Here is an 11,259-nt window from a genome sequence, read left to right as displayed (position 1 = left end):
CAGCAAGACAGCCTTCCTTGTCGGCTCCTCCACCACCTGTGTTAAGAAGTTATCATTAATGCACTGCAGGAGCCTCCTGGACTGTTTGTGCCTAGCTGTGTTGTCCCTCCAGCAGATATCAGGGCCTGCAATTATGACGTTATTTCTAGCTGTCTATAGAAGGCCTCGTTGACTTCCTCTTCCTAGTCAAGTGGCCTGTAGCAGACACCCACAACAGTGTCCCCATGTTAGCCTGGCCTTTAAACCTCACTCATAAGCTCTTGACTGCCTACTCTTCCACCCCTAGACAGAGCTCGATTCATTCCAGTTGCTCCCTCACATAAAGAGCAACCCCACCACCTCACCTTCCTGGCCTGTCTTTCCGAAAAAGCACATAGCCATCTGTGGCAACATTCCAGTCATGCGAGCTCTCACCATGTCTCTGTGATAGCAATGAGATCATGGCCCTGAGACTACATGCAGATCTCCACTTCCTCCTGCTTATTCTCCATGCTGCATGCATTGGTGTACGGGCATTTCAGAGAGGTAGTCATGCCTGCAGGTTTCCCAGGAAGGGTGTAGGGGGGTCCCCCATAGCCATGTCCTACACGCACATCCTCAGCTGTATGCACCGGTTGGAGACAACCTAATCCGTGCTGTGTTTTATTGGTTACCCTCTCTAGAGGAAAAACTGCTGCCACAGCCTCCCCGTCGGGGAATTGAACCCCGGTCTCCTGCGTGACAGGCAGGGATACTCACCACTATACTAACGAGGAGCTGCTTCTTTTCCCCACATGAAGAGACAAAAATGGATTCAGTATAGAATTGTTAATATAGGCCTTTTCGAAAGAGTGCCAAGGCTTTCAATTCAAGTAACAGTATCTCAAACATGGAGATCTTGGAGCCTCTACTTGAAGGCCTTCTTGCATTTCCTTCAGACTTTATCATAAAATGTTCACTAATGTTGTCCCACTACTAAATAGAGAAAGCGGACAAGGAGGAAGGCAAAAACCTGAGGACAAAAGACTTGGGGACCAAGACATCCTGGAGGGCCAAAACATCTAGAGGCAAAACTGGGAAAAATGGCAGAGCGTGGGAAAAAACGTTGAAAGAACAAAAAAGGTAGAAAAAGAGCAAGGAGAAATACAGAGGGGTGGGGGGGTGGAGAGCCACAGGGCAGGGGAAGAAAGAAAAGGAAAAAAAGGAAAATGGGGAAAATGAGGGGAAAAGAATAAACCAAAAAAACAGAGAAAAACAAGACAAATGAGGATAAAGGGTAAAAAATAAGGGGAGGGAAAAATCAAACATACATCGAGAAAACATCAATAAAATATTGACAAAGAAACAAAAAAAAGAAACATCCCCCAACACCCCCCGAAATCCCCTGGGGAAAAAAGAAGTATGAAATGATAAAAAAAAAAAAAAAAAAAAGAGCAAAAAATGCACTCATTTGAGGCTCACTGAAGCATCTCAGCATCTGGTCACACTTTATGCAGTCATGTGGGGGAGGGGGAAGAAAAGTGGGGGGAATGAGCAAGGAAAAAAGCACCAGGGGTGCACCCCAGGGCAGGGGAGCCTGGTCTCACTCTGGAGCAGAGGTCCAGCTGAAGACGTGACATTCTCTGTTCCTTGTGTTCCCCTCCTCCTGGGAAACGTTCACTGAGGTAAAACAAAATAATTACCTTTGGTCCCTCTCTAAAGAATCAGAGAGACCAGTTACAACATTGTTACTTGTTTCATCAGAGGATGGTAATCTACAAGATGTGGAAAAATCACATCCTGCAAATCCATATTCCCATGTCCTAACAAGTCAGGACACCTAGAAGCAGACAAGAAGAAGCAGATAAGAAGGGAGCTCATTTATCCATGGTTCAGATTTTCATATAGATGAGACAATATGGGCATAGCAAGTGCATCCAGAAGCCCCTAGGCTCGACAAAAAGTTGACCATGAGCCAGCAATGTGCTCTTGTGACCAGGAAGGCCAAAGGTATCCTGGGGTGCATTAGGAATAGTGTAGCCAGCAGTCTGAGGGTGATGATCCTGCCCCTCTACTTAGCCTTGGTGAGGCCACATCTTGAGTACTGTGTCCAGTTCTGGGCTTCCCAGTACAAGAGTGACATGGAACTACTGGAGAGAGTCCAGAATAGGGCCAAAGATGATCAGAGGGCTGGAACATCTGCCCTGTGAGGAACGGCTGTGAGAGCTGGGCCTGTTCAGCCTGGAGAAGAGAAGCCTGAGAGGGGATCTTATCAATGTCTACAAATACATTAAGGGAGGGCGTAAAGAGGATGGGGCTTGACTCATTTCTGTGGTGCCAAGCAACAGGACAAGCAGCAGTGGGCACAAACCCAAACAGAGGAAAGAAAATGAGGAAAAAATTTGTTATTGTGGGGGTGTCAGAGCACTGGGACAGGTTGCCCAGAGACACTGTGGTGTCTCTTCTGGAGATACTCAGAAGCTGCCTGGAGGGGATCTTGTCTAATGTGGCCAAGGTTACCTTGTTTGAGCTCGGAGGTTGGACTAGATGATCTCCAAAGGTCCCTTCCAACCTCAACCATTCTGTGATTCTGTGATTTTGTAAGTGCTGCCCATGGGTTGTGCCTAGATCTGCCCAGCTTCAGCTCTATCCTGTTTAGGTATCTCCCGCAGCAGCTGAAAAGCTCTTTGCATCACTGATATCAAGCTGAAGGGAAAGTTGAGGGGACATACTCAGGGCCAGATGAAAAGCCCTGCTGAGCTCCACAGCCCATTGTGCTGAGCAGATCTCTGTCCAACGGACTTGCCCCTTGCACATGGAGTACAGCCAGGCTGCACCGAGGAAAGGACACAATTGATTCAAGGGCTTGCATCCATCTCAGAGAAATGCAGTGAAAGCCTCCAAGCAGTGGGGAGAGTTGGTATGTGAAGTTCTAAAGCAGAAACCCCCATCTTGTGCAAGAGGGAAATGATTTGTAACCCTTCGAGATGTTTCCCTCTCATGAGAAAAGAGAGAAAAAAAAATAGTTTATTCCACCTCAGTGTGGTAACAAGTCCCAGAAACCCTACTGTACCCCAGGTGGAAATACTGATTCCTGGAACTCTCTGTTTCCAATATGACTTGATTGTGCCATGAGGAAGGAGAGACTGACAGGACCTCCCCCTGCTCAGAGTGAAGATGTTTGGAAAAATCTCAACTGCAGATTCAAGCAAAACCAAGGAAAGAGTTTTCTCAAAGACCCCGATGCCTAATGGCAGATGCCAAAAGCATGGAGGCAGGGAGGGGGAGAGCTCCAGTGTGTAACTGCCCCACATATCTGGGAGGGACAGCTTCCAGTGAGTGAATGTCCCACAGTCAGGGGTAGAAGGCTGTAACTGCTGGTTATCACCTTGGTATGAAAAAGGGCCTCCTTTCTGCTGGCATTTCAGGGCTGCTACCTCCAGTCTTCTGCTGCTATCTCACGATCACTGCAGGCAAGGCTGCTCCTGACCATCATATCCATAACCAATTGTAGCTTCTTTATCACAGTCAGGTCCAGTAGAACTCTCTGCCCCACAGCAGCTGGGTTTCAGCTACAGAAACCTGATCAGGAAGAAGCAGAAGATGAGGCCTTCCTCACACATCTGGAAGGAGCTTACTGTGTGCAGGCCCTGGTGCTCACTGAGCCTGATACTGGCTGGAAGGACAACACTGCAGGGCACAAGACATCCAGGAGGTTTCTGGAGTGCATTAACAACAACCTCCTGACAGAGGTGATGGAGGAGCTGACAAGGAAAGGAGCTCTGCTGGCCATAAAGGTCACAGGTGTGAGCTTCATCTCCTCAAGAGACAAGCCAGAGGAGCCACATCCAGACCCTGGTGGTCCATGAGCAGTGCTGCAGGTGGCCAGATGTCATGAAATGGAGCAGAAATGGCCAGCTCCACCCTTAAATGTGACAGAAAAGCTTTATCTCCTGCCCAAGAGCATCTCTAAGCTGGTGGAGGAGGTGGCCTTGGATGGTATTTATAAATCCTGGCCTCACTGAGGCACTCCTCAGGTGCAGATAATCCCTCCAACCCAGAATCCATTGCTTTGGATTCTCACCATCTCTAGCAGCCTCCCCAGCCTGCTACCTTTCCTGGGAGACGCACATCAAATACCTGAGCCTGGCGCAAGCACAAAAAGTCATGGGAGAGGAAAACTGCTGCCATTTCGCAGCATGTGTGTGTGAACAGGCAGTGTGGGAACACAAAGCTGTGTGCTTGTGGGGCAAATGCTAGCCTCCTGGGAAAGGCACCAGGACATGGTGTGTGTGGAAAAGAAGAGCCCAGAGTGTTCCCTCTGTTTCACAGACACACTGGGGAGGCTGCTCCAGAGTCATTGTCTCAGGCCGGCCCCACATATCACCTCCCTCCGTTGCTGTCTGCTCCCCGAGCTGTGGGGTGGTCCATGGCCAGCTCCATTGTCCTGCAGGTCTCTGTAGCCCAATGGAAGGGAAAAGGCCAGCCTCGTATGGCCTCGCTTCAGCACCACATTCATGGGCTTCAGTGCAGTTGTGACTGTGGTGAAAGCAAGTGGGCAGACCCAGGCACATGCAACTGCAAAGACCAAGGGTGGAAAAGGCAGCGTGGGGCTAGAGAAGGCCCTCCCCCTCCTACCCATGGGAAGAGAGCTCCCAGGTGATGCTGGACTCTGCTTTGGCCAATGGGAGGGGAGCACGGAGTAGGACGGAAGAGGCAGATGGAGCCTCTGGGAATGTGTGAGGGAGTTTTCCAAAGCCCAAGGGTGAGCAAGGGATCTTTGGATCTTCCTCCTGATGCTCTCCCAGTCTGGCTAATTCTGTTCTGGCCTACGTGCTCTCCTCCCCTTGCCAGTCATGTTGGAGCAGAGGCTGAGGAGCAAGAATTCATGGAATCGCAGAGGAGTTTTGGTGGGAGGGGATCTGTGGAGGTCTCCAGTCCAACCTCCCACACAAAGCACGGCTAGTTGGACCTCTCCAGCCTTGTCTGGTCTTTGCTAGACTGGATCTGACCCCTGTTACCATTCCCAAACCTGCTCTGCTCTTCTTGTCCATACACTGCAGGGCACTGCAGGGCACCACCTCTCGTCAGTGGGTCCCTGCCCTCCCTGCCTTCCTGGCACCCTCAGCTCCAGGCTTCCCTTCCCCGATGGAGTAGCCACATTCTTGCTACACTGCAAAATATACTCTGTAGCAGAAACCAAGTCACAAGGCTCTTCCAACTGACCACCCCCAGGCACATGCTGTCCCTGGAGATCCCCTGAGCTCTTCTGGGGGCTCAGATTCCCCTCCATAAGGATGGGCATCTGTCATCAGCACTGTCACCTATGCGACAGCCTTGGGCAGAAAATTCAGGAACCATTCACCAGCTCCACTGGTACTGGTAAATGACAGATGAACCCTGGATCCAGCTCTCAGTCCCTAAGAAATCACATGGAGACTCTGAGCTTGTCCCCTGGATCCCAGGAAGTTCACAAGCAGAGCAGCAAGCACTGTTCTCTGGGTGTATTTTGGACTCCATCTTCTGAAGGAAGGCCAGACTTCAGGCACATCATATGGGAGATCCACTTTTATTACAGTAATGTTATTGTGGAGGCCAGGTCTGGCATAACAGTGCCCAGTGCTTTGTTGAGCTCACAGGAATGCACAGGGAAGCATAAATCTACCACCATCATGTTACCAGACCCCTGAGGCCATATATACACATTAGACCACAGCAGGGCAGTGTGGAAATGAGGAGAAAAGTTCGGAAAAGAAGTCTGGACAGTGTGGAAATGAGGAGAAAAGCTCTGAAAAGTCCTGCTGTTGTTGGTGACCACTTCTCCAAGAAAGCTGCAGCCCCCACACAAAGGTTGTAGCAAGGAAATGGCAGCCAAAGGAGGAGAGCCAAAGTCTGTCTTCCCAAAGACAGACTGCAAAGGAGGAGCCATTCCTAGGGAAACCAGGACATATGTTGCACCCTGTCATCCCCAACAAGATGAAGTTGGCCTCACAGGAGCCTTGGGGCTCAGGACAGTCCCATTCCCTGGACCCCAGAGTCCTGGCTGCACATTGTCTCCTGAGTCAGATGGGATCCTTAGGCAGGGTTCTCGTGGCAGCCCTGAGTCCTCTCCAGCCAACCCTGCAGCTCCAGAGCCACAGCCATTCTTGCAGGTAACAATCTCTGTGTGACATCTTAGGAAGGAGCTCCTGAAGCCCTTACCCTCAGTGGAGAGCTGCAGTAGCCTTGGGAACAAGGAATTGGAATCCAAGCTAATGGTGACAGTCCAAGAACCCTTCATCTGCCTTGTTGCATTGCCCTCAGCTCACCTCTCCATCCAGGGAGGACAGCTGCTCTTCCCATCTTGTCATCCAAAATTACACTCCCATGTGTCTCAGCTCCTCTGCCTGTTGACAAGAGGCCCCAGCTTGGCCCCCCTGCCTTCTGTCTCTGCTCCTTGCCATGGACCGGTTATAAAAGACAGTGGTGGGGAGTGTGAGAGCGGTGCTCAGCAGCGCCTAGGGCTCGTCGGAAAGTGAAGACACCACCGTGGCATCAGGAAGACCTCCCTGTGATGTGGCACATCCCACTGTGACCTCAGCTCACGTCATCTGGGGGCTCAATAGGTAATTGCCATGGAGATGGCACAGCCAGGGAGAGAGCAGGGAGAGATTTCCTATCGTGTTCTGGAAAGTAGTCACCTCGTCTCACCCCAGTTATGTTCCAAACATTTCTGATTAGTCCTTCAGGAACATCTCCAGATGATGCCAAAGGCTGTGAAATATCTCAGATGGGGCTCTAGAGAGGTCACTTCTGTGCCCCTACACTGACTCTGTACTGAGCAGGCTTGTGTAGGAAGCTGGAGTTTGGGGTATGGTGTTTTTCCAAGACAGGATCAAAGTCAGGTGGCATCCCACATGACAGCATAAAGTGTGACCAGATGCTGAGATGCTTCAGTGAGCCTCAAAATGGGCTTCTCCTTTTTTGGCTTTATCTGTGAAGTTAGTCCTTGCCAATCTCCAAAGCCATGGGGGAGACCACATAGCAAATCTGAGGAAATTTTTCCCCTTTCCCATGAATTTTGTCCAGCTTTCCTTCTGGCTGAGCCTGGAGAAAGCAGTTCCCATCTCTGGAGCTCTGTTGGTCCTTGGGCTTTTCAGTGTGACCTTGGGGCAGAGCTTCTCCTCTGAGTGCTGTGCCTGGCACTGTGCATACACCCAGCACCTGGCTCTCCTGGGAGACTGTACAGCCCTGGCTCCCTGAATCCAGCACATTTTTGACTCTGGACTTCTGAGGACATGCCCACACACTGCAGTGCTGCTGTCCAGGCTCTGGTGCAGAGCTGGAAAGGCAGTGCTGTGCTTCAGGACCTGGGACAGTGTAGGTGTCAGGATGAAAATGGGCTCTGGAGGTAGGTAGGCTGCAGTGGCGAGGAGGTTGCAGAGAGGTGGCTGGAGTGCACGGGACTTCTCCTTGGAGCATGTGATGAGCCAGTCAAGACCTTGTAGTAAGGATAAAAGGACACACCAGTCAAGGTGACATTCTGGTAGATGTCTCAGCTTATTCAGGATATACTTAGCAGGATCCAACAGGAGAGCTCCAAGGAGGGCAGAGGGGCCATGAAGCCTCTGTAAAGACAGACTAGACAGAGGAAGAGAGGACAGAGAGGAAGAAGAAGGGAGAGGAGACATGTCAATCTGAACATAGTAGTTTCTCAGAACAACTTTTCTTCAGAATGTTGCCAGAAGGTAGATCATGAAGAATAACATATACATATGTATAAATATGTAAGCTTACCTAGTTCTTGCAAAGGGTTATTTTTTCAATGCATTTCAGTCAATGATGAGAACTTTGCATAAAGGCACAAAGAGAGGCCATTGCTACCTGAGATGCCCTGTGTAGCTGTGTTCCCATGTGATGCTGAGAAATGTGACACAGGAATCACAGAATCACAGACGGAGTAAGGTTGGAAGGGACCTCTGGAGACCAGCTAGTCCAACCTGCCTGCTCAAGCAGGGTCACCTGGAACATGTTAGACAGGGTTGAATCCAGAGGGGACTTGAAGATCTCCAGAGAAGGAGACTCCACAACCTCTCTGGGCAACCTCTTCCAGTGCTCCGTCACCCTCACAGTGAAGAAATTCCCCCTCATGTTCAGGCAAAACTTCCTGTGGTTCAGTTTGTGCCCACTGCCTCTTGTCCTTTCGCATGGCACCATGGAAAAGAGCCTGGTCTCTTCCCCTTGACACCCTCCCTTCAGGTACTTATACACATTGATAAGATCCCCCCTCAGTCTTCTCTTCCCCAGGCTAAACAGGCTCAGCTCTCACAGCTGTTCCTCATAGGGCAAATGCTCCAGTCCTCTGATCATCTCCGTAGCCCTACACTGGACTCTCTGCAGTAGCTTCATGTCTCTCTTGTACTGGGGAGTCCAGAGCTAGATACAGTACTCCAGATGAGGCCTCACCAGGGCTGAGTAGAGCGGCAGGATCACCTCCCTCGACCTGCTGGCAACACTCTTCCTAAGGCACCCCAGGAGACCATTAGCCTTCCTGGCCACAAGAGCACATTGCTGGCTCATGGTCAATTTGTCATCCACCAGCACTCCCAGGTCTTTCTCTGCAGAGCTGCTCTCCAGAAGGTCAGCCCTCAGCTTGTACTGGTGCCTAGGGTTATTTCACCCCAGGTACAGGACCCTGCACTTGCCCTTGTTGAACTGCATGAGGTTCCTCGTTGCCCACGTCTCCAGCCTGTCCAGGTCTCTCTGAATGGCAGCACAGCCCTCAGGTGGATCAGCCACTCCTCCCAGCTTGGTATCATCAGCAAACTTGCTGAGGAGGCACTCTGTCCCTTCATCCAGGCCATTGATGAAGAAGTTGAACAGGATGGGACCCAGTACTGAGCCACTAGCCAAAGGCCTCCAACTGTACTCCGCCCCACTGATGAAAACCCTCTGAGCTCTGCCTTTCAGCCATTGCTCCATCCACCTCACTGCCCACTCATGTAACCCACACTTCCTGAGCTTATCTAGGAGGATGTTATGGGAGACAATGCCAAAAGCTTTGCTCAAGTCAAGGTACACAACATCCACTGCTCTCCCCTCATCTACCCAGCCAGTCATTCCATCACAGAAGGCTATCAGATTGGTTAAGAAGTGTAATAAATTGTAACTATTTGTTCATTGTTTAGAAGGAGGAATAAGCGGATGGAGGGGGAGGAGGAGGTTTTACAACAATCAGGGTTGAGACATGGTGTTAGACAAATAAATTATGGTAAGCACAAAAGCTTATATGACCCCTTGTGGAACCAGTGTCGGGGCCCTAGCTATCTTGCAGGACTATGAAGAGCTGAAGTAAGCAACAAGCTGCTCAGAGGTTTTGAAGGTAAAAGGATAAAGAAAAGATAAGCAGGCGCCTGTAATTTTCTCACAGAACAGCATCCCAAAAGGGAGTCAACACAACAGATAAGCAAACCCCTGTGATCACTCACAAGGAGACAAACCAAAATAAAGAGGCAGAAGAAGACCACGGCCTTCCTCTCCACGACCACCAGAGAGCTCCAGACGACCCCTCCAGCAACTCACACATGCGCAGGACACACCGGGAGATTACAACGCAGACTATAAGAGGGGGACTGTGTGTGAGGGAGGCGCGCGCCGTTCCGGAGCTGAGACTCCCCGGCCGCCCAGCGCTGTTTTGCTTGTGGCTGCTTACTTAATTAAATAAATTGTTCACATGATTTAACAAACTCTCTGTATTAATTAACCTTCGAGAGAGTAACTTATGACAAATTTGGTGCCGTGACTCGGATGAAGGCAATGGACTGAAAAGCTCTTCGGAAGGGGAGGCGCCCCGCCGAGTTTGGCGGCCTCTGCTGAGAGCGATTTTCACTCAAGCCCTTCACCGACGAACCCTAAATTAGCCACAAGCAAAAAGGAGCCGGCAACCCCAATTAATCTTTGTGCACGAAGACCGAATGAAGACTCAGGATTGAGTAAGTATAGGCCGGTGATCCATTCGGTTGGGGTTGGGTATCCGGAGTACACGTGAGAGACGTCCAGTAAGGACGAAGCGAGTGCGGACCCCTCGGTAGTGCGGTTCCCATATCCCGCGAGGGACTGGGCCACGAAAAGGGGGAAGCAGTGTGTGTGTGTGTGTGAAGGTACTCCGGAAGATGGGACAGAAGAAAAGTAAGCCTTCTGGTCCCATGGGTGGGGGAGTTTGTAGTGGAGGCTTATCTCCCATTCCCCCGGATAGCCCACTAGGATTGATGATTAAATATTGGGATGATTCCCCTTCTAGGCGGGGAAAAAGTAAATTTAATATGATATATTATTGTATTGAAGTCTGGGGCAACAAACCTATAAAAGGAGAAAGTGTTTTCTGGCCCCCTTTTGGTTCATTTAAACATTTGAGGACTGGATATGCCAGGCCCTAAATAGTTACGTAAATTCAAAGGGGCCCTTCAGCTTAGAAGAGAGCGAGTATGCACACCTCTGGATAAATCCAGAGGCGAGAACCCTTTTATACCCATTAAAAGAAAAAGGAGGGCAGGGGAAAAAGAAGCGAGAATTAGAGATCCCATTATCGCCACCCCCTTATATACTCCCTCCTATACCTACGGCCCCTTCTCTTCCCGGGCCGACTGAACTTCCGTCCTCGGGGGAGTCGGATGGCGAGGCTAACCCTAGTCCCCAGAGACCAGTAACTAGGAGTCAGACTAGAGCACAGGGGTTAAGTCTCGAAGGAGGATTATATCCACTGCGGGAAATAGCTATGGGAGGACCCCAACCGGGGACAGGATATGTAGCTGTCCCCATTAATTCCGGGGACATGAGAGATTTTAAGAAGGAAATGGGAAACCTACTAGAAGACCCACTGGGAGTGGCAGAACAGGTGGACCAGTTTCCAGGACCAAATATTTACACTTGGGAGGAGCTACAGTCCATCCTGGGAATCCTGTTCACATTTGAGGAAAGAGGGATGATTAGGCGAGCTGGCATGCGAATCTGGGACCAACAACACCAGCAAGGTCCGGCAGCAGATGTTAAGTGGCCGATGCAGTCGCCTAATTGGAATAACCAGGACCCAATCCATCGCGGTCATATGCAAGACTTAAGAACCATTATCATTCAGGGGATAAGGGAATCAGTCCCAAGGGGACAGAATATTAATAAGGCTTTTAATGAACAGCAAAGGCAGGATGAGACCCCAACAGAATGGTTAGAAAGGCTGCGAAAAAGCTTGCAGTTGTATAGTGGCTTAGATCCAGGGACTCCTGTGGGAGGGGCCTTACTTAAAACTCAGTTTGTGGCCAAATCCTG

The 11,259-nt window shown here is 50.3% G+C and overlaps 1 non-coding gene across 1 annotated transcript; it reads right to left on the bottom strand.

Moving 5' to 3' along the window:
• Nucleotides 1-683: 683 nt before the first annotated feature.
• Nucleotides 684-755, bottom strand: TRNAD-GUC (transfer RNA aspartic acid (anticodon GUC)). Its single transcript has one exon. It is a non-coding gene; the product is annotated as a tRNA-Asp (tRNA).
• Between the last annotated feature and the right edge of the window lie 10,504 nt (nt 756-11,259).

Source organism: Rhea pennata, unplaced genomic scaffold (assembly GCF_028389875.1).
Source record: "Rhea pennata isolate bPtePen1 unplaced genomic scaffold, bPtePen1.pri scaffold_51, whole genome shotgun sequence".
Classification (NCBI taxonomy): Eukaryota; Metazoa; Chordata; class Aves; order Rheiformes; family Rheidae; genus Rhea; species Rhea pennata.
The sequence above is the reverse complement of the archived record's forward strand: the minus strand, read 5'-3'. Positions and strand labels throughout refer to the sequence as shown.